General features: G+C 49.4%; 1 protein-coding gene and 1 long non-coding RNA gene across 17 annotated transcripts in view; one reads left to right on the top strand and one right to left on the bottom strand.

Annotated features, from left to right (window-relative positions):
- The window catches only part of LOC125431050, a 68,117-nt gene that overhangs the window by 14,647 nt on the left and 40,114 nt on the right, over window positions 1-13,356 (bottom strand). The window lies entirely within an intron of this gene.
- The window catches only part of CNKSR2 (connector enhancer of kinase suppressor of Ras 2), a 202,880-nt gene that overhangs the window by 158,145 nt on the left and 31,379 nt on the right, over window positions 1-13,356 (top strand). The window lies entirely within an intron of this gene.

Here is a 13,356-nt window from a genome sequence, read left to right as displayed (position 1 = left end):
GATTAATGTCACTGAAAACAACAGTGTCATTGAAAACAATGTTATTAACAGCCTTGCTCAGATCTTGAGGAGTATAGATAAGTGCCACTTTAAAACATCAATAAGTAAGTCATTTAATACTTACTGGGCCTTGCAGTTTCCCGACTATTGGTTGTGGGAGTCTTCAATGCCCACATGGATGATTCTGCTTCCAGACAGGCCATGGAGCTGGTGTCATCCATGGCGGCACTAGGACTTTCCCAGTTTGTATCGGGTCCCATGCATAAAGCAGGTCATATCCTGGATTTAATTTTCAGGGTGGGGCTGGAGGTGGTTCCAGCTAATATTCAGGCACCATGGTTGGACCACCAGGCTCTGAAGGCCCATCTAATCATTGCAAACCCTTCTTGTATAGGCAGCAAGCTGATTTATATTCGCTTGCGGAGACCTAGGGATCCCGTTGGATTTCAGAATACTCTGAGGATATCTAATGCCTCCCAGTGACTTACTGGATGCACAGACTGAGAACTGATTTATGCTCACCCATGGAGACTTATGGATACCATTGGATTCCAGAATGCTCTGTGAGGATCCAATTCTTCCCAGTGGCTTATTGGATGCACCAATATTATTTAATATCAACATGTGCCCTCTTGCCGGGGTGACCGGAGGTTCAGGCTGGGGTTGTCATCAATATGTGGATGACACCCAGCTACATCTGTTGATGCTGTCCCACCTGTACTGGCCAGCTACTTGGAGGCTGTGGTGGAATGGTTAAAAGGGAGCTGGCCGAAGCTAAATCCAGCCGAGATGGAGGTCCTGTGGCTGGAGCAAGGAGGTTCAGGTGGGGGATGCCAATTACCAACTCCTGATAGCATGCAGTTGAACCCTGCACCAACCTTCAGGAGTTTCGGGAAGCTCCTTGATTCCTCCTTGACAATGGAGGCTCAGGTTGCACAAGTAACTCACCTAGCATTTTATCATCTATGTCGGGTGAGACAGTTGGCACCTTACCTGTCCCAAACTGACCTTGCTGCAGTGGTCCATGGAAGTGTCACCTCTAGACTAGATTACTGCAACTCATTCTACACAGGGGTACCCTTTGGCCTTCTCCATAGACTCCAACTGATCAGAATGTAGCAGCGGAGGTCCAGGTTCTGTAGCAGGCACTGGTTCAACCAGTTGCATTGAAGTACTGGATCAGGTTCAAGGTTCTGGTACCATCTTCAAAGCCACAAATGGTTTGGGGCCAGTGTAGCTATGGGACTATCTCTCATGATATATCTACAGAAGAGTGTTACGATCAGCAAATGATAGCCTACCAGCAGTCTCTGGTTGCTGACCTATTCCAAAGATTGTTTCTTTTCTGGTTTTGTTTTGGCAATTTGCCAACTGGGAAGGGAATAAGTTCTAGAATGTTTTTTGCCTTTGAACAGTTGTCTCACTCTGATGCCTTCTCCTCTGGAAATATCTTTTAGAGTAAACTTATTTAAACTCTTTTTTCTGCATTTTGCATGTGTCCATCATTTCATATCTCTTAGGAAGATCTCCTGTTTTTTTGTTGAACTTATCAACAGAAGGATATCTTTATATCTTCATTCCATTCATAAGGATAATGGCTTGGTTGTTTCCTCCTGAGGGGAGTCAGTAGCTCAAGTTGAAAAAGATGGTGATACTGCTAACTCCAGCAGCCCACTACAGTGAATAATACTGTGTGACCCTGGCTTGAGGAGATTGCTTCAGGAGAACATGTGGGTTCTCTGGCTCTCTCCTGTATCCGGAAAGGCTTTTGCAGCTCTTTTCAGCTGCACACTTGAGCTTTGGTGCCTGGCAAAGCTAGAGCAAATCAGGCACAGCCACCCTGTGCCATATTCTGTACTAGAAGTTCAGGGCCAGGACTTTTTCACCCCTGGCCCCAACTTGGTAGAATGTTCTGTCGAGTAAGACAAAGGTCCTGCGGAATCCGATGCAGTTCCACAGGACCTGAAAGACAGAGCTGTTCCATCAGGCATATAGTTGAGGCAGCTGCAGTTTTTTATCAGCATGGCCTCTGTATATATTGGTGCCATCAGACCTAGAATGATTTTCAATGTTTTAATCTGTATTTATATTGGTGTTATATATTATTGAATATGTGTTATTGAATAACAACAACAACAACAACAACAACAACAATAATAATAATTTGAAAATCGAGCTTCAGTGTCTATGGCACAAACCAGCTGAGGTCGTCCCAGTGGGCGGCATCCCAAAAACACTAGAGCAGCACTTGAAACATCTTCCAATTGACAAAATTAACATGGGATCCACACAAATACTACACCGATACATTACAACTTCCTAGGCCTCTGGGTGAGGCCTGAATTGTAATGAAGGCCAACAACCAGCTAAAGATCTTGCAGCTGTGAAATCTACAATAATAATAGATAAAATGGACTTTGGAGCTATAGATCACTTGACTTGTATGCTCTTAGAAGAACGTATTACGCATGATTGATGTTCTGACTAAATGGGATTTATGTATGAGTAAATCAGTTTAGGACTGATCTCAGTCCCCAAGGTCTGGAATTACTGCCTCCGGATTAGAATGACAGTCCCTGGGATTAGTTCTTCCAGTACTGTTTTATCTCTTAAGCTGGCCTACTACAGTACATGTTTTCTTTTATTCAATTAGCTTTTTCCCAGGAAGAAAATTGCATCCCCATTCTCCTTGTGGAGATCACATTAGACTTACATCCATGTTTTTCTTGGAAATTGTTTTCAAGTAAGTATGCACAGATTTGTAGTAGATTTTGTTAGTGAAGTTCATTAATTTTATGTGTAGAAAAGAAAAGTACAAAATTTAGAGAGAAGACTGAGTGATGCAACTTAGCTGTTGAAGGGTTGGTGTCCTATCCTCTTCTTACAACCAAGGTTGTGGCTGTTTAGGAGAGATCTTTCCAGGGGTAGGTATTTTAGCTTCCCAGTGCATCTGTAAGGAGATCTATTCAGATGAAGGACCTAGCCTCATTCTACTTGTAAAGACCATTTCCTTATTCTTCCAAATCCATTCCTGGTTTTTGGGTAACTGCAACTGCTGAGGTGAGTTATTTTGCAAAACACTTTACGTTGAAACAGTTAAACCATGGTGACTGGCCATATCCAGAACTCATTCATAAGAACAACCAAAGGAAGTATCTACTTTCAAACGAATTTGTTTTTGAAGATGAGTTTATACATAGTGGCAGAATAAATAATTATGTCTTTGTAATGACACTGGTATGTAAAGAACAACATGCCTGAAAGCTAAATGTTAAGTGCTGTTGTGTAGCCACCTATATCAACCCCAGCAAACTCTGGTGAACAACTCTATGATCAGTCACTGTGTTCATGAGGTGATCTGAACCCAACCATCCTTAATATGTGTGAACTCTAAACATAAAGCAGAAAAAGTATTTGAGCACAGGTTTCTGGGTTTTTTTTGTTTTTTGTTTACCAAGGGAGAACAAAGGAAAATAATTTTTCCTCATGCCTTATCTTTTACAAGAAATTCTGGTGCAGAGTCTTCTGTGGTGCTTTCAGTATGAATGATTTTCACAGCTCTTACAATAAGTAAATAAACAGTATAGTTGTTTTCCAACTGAAGCATATTTTTTTTCAAGTGTTGTAACCTAAAGTCAATCAGAGCTTGGCCTGGCAGGTTCTTTGTTATTCTTCCGCACTTCAGCGAGTCTCATATAATAATGTTTATCTAAAGAAGATGTTTAGAAAAAAAGACAGCTTTTCAACTTGAGACTTTCTGGGTCCTATGCCTATCTCTCTGTGTATATTAAGTGCTATGAAGTCACTTCTGATTTGTGGTGACAAAATCTGTAGATTTTGTTTTCAAAAGATATAAATGTATCGGGGATGTGTTTTCACACACCGTTTATCAATATCCGTAAATAGTACAATCTCCCTGTAATGTATCCCTTTTTGTCTCTTAATTGGAGATTTCCATTCTTTCCCTTTTCTTGAATATACTGTAATATGGTCTTTGATTCTCTATATAGTATATTCTGAAGCTTCTAGTTGGTACTTTAAAAATTATAAGTCTTCCTGTGAACTGTAAATTCGAGTTATATCTTATGACATATGACAGGCCATAAAATTTAATTATAAAACAATTTATAGTTATGATATATATTGAAAAACAAAATAGATGTGAGTTCTGTTACATTTCAAGTCAATTATATGTCAGGATGGGCCCCTTGACTCATCCCCCCTCCCCCTTTCAGCCTTCCAGGAAACAAAAGCTAAAATGCAGCCACAGCTCTCCAAGGTGTGGCCAAGCCCCTATCCTTTGTAATGTTAACTCTGTATTTGAATGTTGATATTCTTCCCTTTGTTATCTCACTGTAATTGCGTCTCTTGGGCCCGGCAAGGGGGCGGGCCAAAGGCAGCAGGGATTTAGGGTGTGGTTCTTTCTATATTCCCCAGAATTCGTCTATCCCTCGCATCCATCAGTCCTCAATAAAGTCTTACATTTTTAAAGGAAAAACTACAGGTCGCTGTATTCTGGGACTGCGGTCTCACACTTAGACGAATTCTCCCTAAACTTCAGGCGAGACAATTACCAATGGCCAAGGGACAGTCGCTGAGAAGAACGTCGCCATTGGCCCCAAAGAGGCTGCGGTGGACGCAATGATGGGAAACACGCCGGCTCTCAGAGTCGGCGGTGGGGTGATTCCTCATCAACCACTTGACACTGGGCGCGGAGTCGGAGGCGCCTGCGACTCACCCTACTGGCTGGGTGAGCCCACTCACGCACATGGCCGGGTGTGGCACCGGCGGCCGGGGAAAAGGGAGTCGGACTGGTTTCTACATGAATCAGAGGAAGAAGACAAGATGCTCCAAGATGACTACAGGCGAGCCTCTCGAAGTGCGTCGGAGGCCTGGTGCAAAGAATAAGAGTAGCTGCGCTGGCAAGTTGAGAGGCTCTCTCGGGATGTGGAGCTGTTGCGAGTCAGGGACTCGGCCCAGGCGGAGGAGGAACTAACCCTTCGCTGAGAGATAGAGCACTTGCGGGCGCAACAATGGACAGTGACGGACTTGGGGAACCCGGGGCAGGTATCGGACTCCACGACTAACCAGCCGCCACCACTCCTGGGAACCCCCTAGCAAGCCGCGTGGTCAATGGACTGGCAACTGGGACACAGGGACAAGAAGGCTCGGTTCAACGGCACAGCTGAATCCCTCCCCTACTTCCTGGTGCAGGTGGAGGCGCACATGCAATGCTATGGTGAGTCCTACGAGGTTGAAATTGAGCAGATCCACAAGGTCAGGGCCTGAATGGAAGGAGACGCGGCGGCCTGGTACATGGGGCTTTACGAAGGGAGGGCGTTCAAACTTTTGTTGTTCCCTCGCTTCATGTCGGCCCTATGCCGGAGGTTCGAGGACCCTTTTCAGGAGGAGAAGGCGAGGCGGAAGTTGCAGAACCTCTGGCAGGGAACACGCTCGGTGGCGGACTTTACGTCAGAGTTTCGCCAGCTAGCTGGGCAGATCGGAGACTGGCCTGAGCCAGTCCTGATCCACTTCTATAAGGAGGCACTGGATCAGGAGACCACGCAGTGGGATACGATAGGCGGCAACCCTCCAATGCTGGCGGGATGGTACCGGAGGGCGGGGGAAACCGAGGTTCGTTTGATCAAGGGACAGAGCTACCACCGCGGATCCAGCCCCAGGAGGCTCCCCACCTGCACCGACCAGACAGAGTAGCACCCCAGCAAAACCCCGTTCCTTCTTGAGGACTGAAGCGGGGCCTGAAGAGTCACAGTATGCCCGGCACAGACAATTGGGACTTTGTCTGTCTTGCGGGGGCAAAGGCCATATTGTTGCTGTTTGTCCCGGGAACAGGGGAGGTTCAGGAGGACTCTTGAAGCGGGGGGGGACCAAGCAAGGAGGTAGGCCAGCCCCTAAGTCCTCGCCCAAACAGAGTAAGGCCGAGAAGGGTATGGGAATGTGTCTGGGGGAGTTGGGCCCAGAGGAGTCAGGTGAGTCAGGCGACTCTGATGCCAGCTCAGAGCTGGTGGGAAATGACAGTGACTTGGCCTAATTAACGCCCAAGGCCAGGTCCCCACGCAGGGTGTCACACAGTTGGCTAGCGGTTCTCGCTGCCCTGTCCTAGCGCCCCTCACCCTAAGCAACCGCAGGAGCAGAGTTACGGTTAAGGCAGGGGTAAGGAACCTGCGGCTCTCCAGATGTTCAGGAACTACAATTCCCATCAGCCCCTACCAGCATGGCCAATTGGCCATGCTGACAGAGGCTGATGGGAATTGTAGTTCCTGAACATCTGGAGAGCCGCAGGTTCCCTACCCCTGGGTTAAGGCGAAAGCACTGGTAGATTCGGGGTGTACCCGCTGCCTAATGCACCCCTTCCTGGTGGCCCAGCTAGGCCTGAATCAGATACCCCCACATCACTCCATCGAGTTCGAACAGATAAATGGGAGGGTGTTGGGGGGCCCCCCGCAACCCACAAGACAGAACCAGTGTTGTTGCAATGTGGGGAGCACTGGGAGAAACGCTCCTTCATGATTGTGCCCATGGCAAAATACACAGTTGTACTGGGCATCCCGTGGCTATGGGATCATGAGCCGCAAATCATCTGGGGGCAGGGGCCATAAGGTTCCGCGATCCCCCGTGTGGAGCCCACATGCCAGGGGCACCGCCGCAAGATCCGGGCCCCTCCCAGGAAATAGCTGGGTCAGCAGAGACAATGGAGCTGATCCCCCCAGATTACCAGGACTTGGCTGGGGTTTTCAAGGAGGGAGAATGCGATCGGCTTCCCTTCCACCGGAGCACGGACTGTAAAATCGAGCTGAAACCAGGAGCCCAGCCGCCTAAGAGTCGCCTCTACCCAATGAGTCCGGCTGAAGCGGCGGCGCTCGGGGAATTCCTGGACAAAAGCCTCTGCAGGGGTTTCATCCAGCGCTGCACTAGCGAGTTCACGGCACCAGTTCTGTTCATAAAGAAGGAGGACGGGATGTTGAGACTGTGCACAAACTACTGGGGCCTGAACGCAGTCTCCGCTTGCAACAAGTACCCCTTGCCCCTAATCAAGGACTTTCTGGCTTGTTTGGGAGGGGGGCGGATTTTCACCAAACTAGACCTACGGGAAGCCTACTATCGGGTGCGGATCGCGAGGGGATGGAGCACTGCATGGCTTTCAACACGAGGCTAGGTCTATTTATAAATAGCTGTCTATTTATTATCCAATTGTAAGTCCTATTTCATCTGCATGTATTTTAATATAAATAATAAAGGAATGCATATTCAGAGCTGAGTAAAAAAAACAAACTTCCCTAGAGTAACTGATACTGTTTTCAAGAATCTCTGACTGATATTCAATTAGTAATATTAGTTTACAGATGTCCCTGTACTGAAATTACCTAAATAATTACTGAGTGATGACAAACATTCTGTTTGTCAGGTGTTTGGTACAAAGCTTCAGATAGTCTTAGTGGAGCCTTAGGATTGATGCCTGAGAAAGATAGAGTTTGGGAGAGGAAGGAATTAAGCTGTGAAGTGATGTCAAAGAATCCATCCTGAAATTACCATTCCTTTCCAGACAAGCTGACGTCTGTAGTCCAAATATCAGTTCTAATTCCAGAAGAACACTAGCCCCTATTCGCAGGTTGGATGTAAAGTACTTTACCTATTTGGAGGTAAAGTACTTTACCTAATAACTTCAGGCCAAAACATTTCTCTTTATCCAGGCTTTTATTTTCATAGTTACGTCTTTTTAAGCAGTTGTTATTTTCCAGTCTGACCACTATTTTATGGAAGTTTTTTAAAGCTGTCAATGTTGTCCCTATGGTTTGTTTCAATGATGTATTTTACGGTTATTTTACTATTGATAATTTTGTTGCTTTTTGTTATTTTATTGTATAATAGTGCTCCAACTGAAATCTCTCTGGAGATTTGGTACATAAATTTTATAAGTAAATAAGTGTTATCCATAGTTTAAATCTGAATGCTACATATATGGGTTATACATTATTTTGTTAAATATTTGCATTATTCAAACTTTACAGTGTTGTTTGTATATAAGCACACATGTAAAGTATACAAATCATAATTTTCCTGTTTATTTGAAACTGAAAATTTATTTCATTTATTTATTTCATTGGATTGAATACCCCACCCTCCCTGACCTAAGCCAGGTTCAGGGCGGCTAACACACATAGTTATAGTGACACCATAAAAACCAATAAATAACATAATCAACACTTAAAACATTCTGGCACATACATTTTCCCCAGATGGTGGTGCAACTCCCAGACTCATTGCCCGTACAACAATCTGACATTCACCCCAAAGAAGGGGGCACAATCTTGGGGACCAGCATGACTCAGTATGATCCATGACAGCTTCAGTTATAGGCTCAGCAGAACATCTCGGTTTTACATGCTCTGCGGAATTGTTTGACACAAATATTGTTTGACACAAATAGGACACAAATATCAATTAAATGTTTTTACCAGCCTTGCTGGGGAACTATTATTTTATGTAGCTCATGAAAATATATCTGACAGTTTGATTGTAACAACAATTTAATATTAATTGTTCCAGTGCATAATTTGTTTTAATGCTAGGAATTAAGAAAGTGATATCCTATGACAGGAATCTCCAACATGGTATCCATGGGCACCATGGTGCTCATCAACCCCTATTCTATTGCCTGCCAATTGTTTTTGTTGGAGGAAAAGCCTTTTAGTCCAACAGTTTGAGGGGAAAATACTTTCCTCTTGGATAATTAACTACTCAGTATTAAAAAATTCATCCAAGCAAGAGTGGTCTTAGCCCATGGGCAACCAGGGCAGCTTTCCTGGTTCCCATGCTGGGGGGGCAGCTGCCCACAATCCTCCCCCAACTGAAAAAGAAAAGTAGGCCTCCACTGCCACTTGTGCTTGCCCTATTCTTTGCAATAACTGCTCATGTCAGTCCTATTTAGGACCCCATGATGGCTGGCTTCATGGCAATCATTAGCACCCACTTAAATAGGAGCGTGGCTGCTGGCTCTGCTATAGTAGCTACTTGTGCCTGCTTTGCCCATGGCTTGACCAGCCAGCTCTGTAGTGATGGCTGATCACTCTCTCCCAGTGTAGCTCTAATTCACGGGTCAGCCGTAAAGAACTACTAAGACGCCGAGATAACATCTGGTGGAGATCGCCAGCAGCTGGAGACCGGAGGTCCGGTGGTTCCTAGCGAAGTCTCCCGGCCTGCCGGTTCCTGGCACCTTTTATTGTTACTCTATCGGGGCGTAGGGAGGACTGGGGGAGTTCCTGGAGAGCTGGAGGTCGGAGATCATGTGGTGCATGATCTCATCTGGCTACGGGCGGGGAAGAGCGACGCTGCCTGAGCCTAATCCTCACCTGGGGCAAGACCATTGTCCCTGCTACCGTGATTGAGCCAGACAGTTCACGCACCCGTGACTCATGGGGGGGATGAGGAGTGGGGTGCGACAAGCGACCGGCTAGGGCGCAGGTCCGTTGGCGGCCCAACGTTCTACTACGGCACTGCTGGGTCGGCAGTGCACTACTACAGCTCCTCCTTTTTTACATTTTAGAAAACGGGGCCAAGCTTAAGGGCGATTTAAAGGGGACGTAGTCTCCTCCGGCCGCTTGGTCAAGTTGGCCAAGCTGCTTGTGCAACATTAGAACTTGGTTGCGGGTAAGGAAATGCAGGGGTTTCTTACACCGCTACAGGCAATATTAGACACGCGACAACGAAACAAGATCGATAATAAGGCACAATTAAACCAATGCAGAGCTGTACAATAGCACTCAACCATCCTCCCGTAGCCAGCTCCAGAGGGCTGACCACCAATGGGGCAAAACATCATACTTCAGATTAGATACAACTTCTTGCAGCTCACGCACTTTCATGTGTGGATCAACTGGGAATTATCAGAAAGATTAAAACAACACATATTATGTACATTCTCACAACCTTGGTGATGTAACAACAACAAGTAATCAATAGCTGCACGATTGTCTAGGGTCGCTTGATCGAAAGTTCCTGCTGCTTTCGGAGGCCAGGGCATCCAGAGCCGTGGAGGTAGAGTTGATGGACTTCATGGGGGCACAGGCCAGCCCGACCAATAGTCTTAGCATTGTAGGAAGCTTAGTCCGGGACTCCCACTAGGGAAGTTGCGAGGGAGACCTAACTCCCGCTGAGAGGGCGACCGCCGTCGCTCCGACAGGAGAGGTCGAAAGGCAGGGCGAGCTGGGCGGCGGCGGGCGGCCCGGGCTCCCGGGTGGAGCCTGGGGTAGGACAATGGTGAGGCCTGACTGAGGCAGCAAAGAGTTCCGCAGGGAGTCGGGCGGGGATGTAGTTAAGCGCCCCTTCCCCGCGAGGTCTGGCAACCAGCCCCTGGGGAGCAGGATGTTCAACATGGGGGGAATGTCCTCCATGTGTGTGCAGTTCCAACTGGCCGAGCCGGCCGAATGGGCCGAATTCGGTTCCCGTTCGGCTGCGCCCGGTGATGCGGGCGCAGGTGTTGGACCCCTGCGGGTTAGCGCACCGCCTTGGTGACAAAGGGAAAGAGCGCCAGCCGGGGTTTGGACGACGGGTCCCCAGTCGGGCGCTCATAGAATATCTGATGGATGAGGCATTCATGAAGGGGCTCAGCCTCCAGACTAGGAAGTCTCGAGGTGCTTTGGGTAGGACGGGAGCAGGCAGGAGCTCAGCAGGCTCCCGACTCCCAGGGTACTGGCCCAGGCAGAAAGATGAGACGTTGGCAGCGGCAGCAAACTGCTCCCAGATGTTGGTCTGGTGAAAGCTTGCCAGGGTGGCCGATCGCCATCGGCAGGAGGCAGCAGAGCAGGCCAAGGATGGGGGTAGCTGAGTTGGTGGGGAGGATCGCGAGGAGAGCGGCACAGAGGGTCTCGGGTGTCTCGGGTGGTCTTGCCGCCAGCAGCGCTTAGGAGCCTGGCTGGTGGTCACGCCTTGACGCCTCCCCCAGGTCATTCGGTCTTTGGGCGTTGGCGACATGCGTTCCTGCTGGGATCGGGCAAGGATCCTCTAGAGAGATGCGTTCCATCTCCGGGATGGGGTTGGTTTCCTCCCGCCATTCCAAAGGGCTGGCCCTGTCATGGCGAACTGGAGTCCACCGGAACCTGTAGGAAGAGGGACTGGAAACACACCCCTTTCCCAGGTTACGGCCGGGTCCCGCCAGGCTCAGTTCTAGAGCGGATGGCGGGAGATTGGGACTCCAGTTAGTGTTTAGATTTAATATGGGAAGGAAGAGGGCTTGTTTTGCAGCCTGGGTGAAGGTTGCTTAATGCAACTCCTCCTGGTCCGCCTACAATTCTTCTTTAGTTGTTTTGACAGGGAGGGCAGGAGGCATGACCCTGGTGGGGATTGGCTTCAGAGCGTCATCAGGGAAGCGCCACAAGGCGAGGAGTCCCAGCCTCGAGGGGGGAGGGAACAAGCGAACCTGGGGATTGTGGGTATGCATGCTTAATCAGCAACACAAGGGGGCTTTGGAAGCACCTTTTGGGGGGGTGGTCAAAGGTGCATCCGGGAATGAAGCAATCAGGCAATTAGGGGCTAATGCAGGAAGCTGGATGGTGCTAAAATTTTGTGATCGAATTATCTCGGGGAATCGCCGCTTCCGCCGGAGACCGCTCCTGGCATGCCCGCCAAGGGCCGAATAAGTCAGAAAACCGGAGAGCAACGTTGTTAGGGTGCCCAAGCCGGTTTGCGGGTGAATTTAAGCGCAGCATCCCCTAGTTTAGGCCCTGTCCCGCAGTGCTGCGGTATCAGGGCCGGCCCAGATTTTAATCCAGGGAGGGCCAGTCCAGCCAATTGGCCCTCCCGCCTCTACTGGTCGAAAACAGAAGGAGAAGAGGAGGAGAGGAAACAGTTTTCTACGGAAATTAGGAGGCAACTTCGAAGGCACGATTGGAATCAATGATCCGGTGGACGGCTTTACCCATCCCAGACCAGAGTCGTTTAACCTGACTCATGAGGTCTCTTCCCCAGAGATTGACATGGATGTCTAGGAACGATGGGCGGACTGTGAGCTGCCGCTCGAGTCCTGGGTTGTTGACCGTGAGCGGATGCTCCGCTTTCAGCGGTTTGTCTCCCCACCCCAGTGATGTGCGGGCAAGCCTCGGTCGCCACTGGTCGGACCCACTTTCGGCTGCTCTGATAGCGGTAACATCAGCGCCCGTGTCCACCAGGCCCTTGAACTTACATCCTTCTATGGCGCAGCTCCAGATATGGACGGGAGCTCCCCGATACGCCTTCCACCGCTGCGACGGTGGTGTAGGCTGCGCCATGTTGGCTGCCGGGCTCGTAGGCCTTTATTGGTCGAAGCAGCGGGCAGCGCATGGGGCAGAAGAATCAACTGAGCGCAGCTGGCCCGGCGGCAGCTCCTGTGGGATGTTTGTCCAGACCTGGAGGTGGATGGGTCGCTGGTGCGTGGAGTCGATCACTGGACGGCGAATAGTCCCTGTTCAGCGGCAGAGGCCTTTGGCAGCACTAGGCCCAATTGTCCGTAGGGATGGGCTCGTCATACTGGGTTGGGGCGACAAGAACCCTCGTGGGGAACTTAAAGGAGATGGGCTGGGTGCATGCGGCGAGATGCCACGCAGAGGGGTGGTTTTGGCAGGGCCTTGGCGCTTTTGGGTCTGCTCTAGTACTCTCCTCCTTGGTCCTGGGCTGGGAGACTCGGCGGGAGTTTCCGGACACGGGCAGTCGTTTCTCCAATGGAAGCCCTTCTGGCAACGTGGGCACCGGGTTTTAGGTGGCCTTCTCCTCCTGGGAGGACCCTCCTCCATCGAGGGTTGTAGGCCCCACTGGCTACACTCCCTTCGAAGTGTCGGGTCTGCCGCAGTTGAAGCAGTCATCCTGAGACTGTCTCCCGCCGGTGGAGAGTGCTGCGGCGAGGAGGCTAGCTTTGGTGGGCGGAGGATCCGATGTCCTGGCAAGCCTTAAGCATGTCGGCCAGTTCAGGATTTTGCCCAGGCCCGTGATTGCCCTGCGGCACCGCGGAAGCTGCTCTCTTCATGCAGGCGATGAGGAGTTTTCGCTTGGCCTCCTCGCCATCTACCTGCCTCTTGAGCTTCCTGGAGCCTGTTCACAAATTCAGCATAGGGCTCTTGGGGTTTTGCGGATGGAGGAGAAACTCTGGGTTGGCTGGCCGGCATTGGGGACTTTGACAAATGCCTTATAGGCGACTCCAGAAGGCGACCGTGGGCCTGGCCTCAGAGCAGTACAATCTGATCGTTGGGATTGGCAAAAGCATCGAAGCCGTAAAGCTGAGCGGCGGTGTAGGCGCCGCCAGAGGTTGCTCTGTTGAAGCATTGCTGGCGGAACTCACTTTTCCCAGACCACAAACTGCGAGGGCTC

The sequence above is a fragment of the Sphaerodactylus townsendi genome, linkage group LG04, assembly GCF_021028975.2.
Source record: "Sphaerodactylus townsendi isolate TG3544 linkage group LG04, MPM_Stown_v2.3, whole genome shotgun sequence".
Taxonomy (NCBI): Eukaryota; Metazoa; Chordata; class Lepidosauria; order Squamata; family Sphaerodactylidae; genus Sphaerodactylus; species Sphaerodactylus townsendi.
The sequence above is the reverse complement of the archived record's forward strand: the minus strand, read 5'-3'. Positions and strand labels throughout refer to the sequence as shown.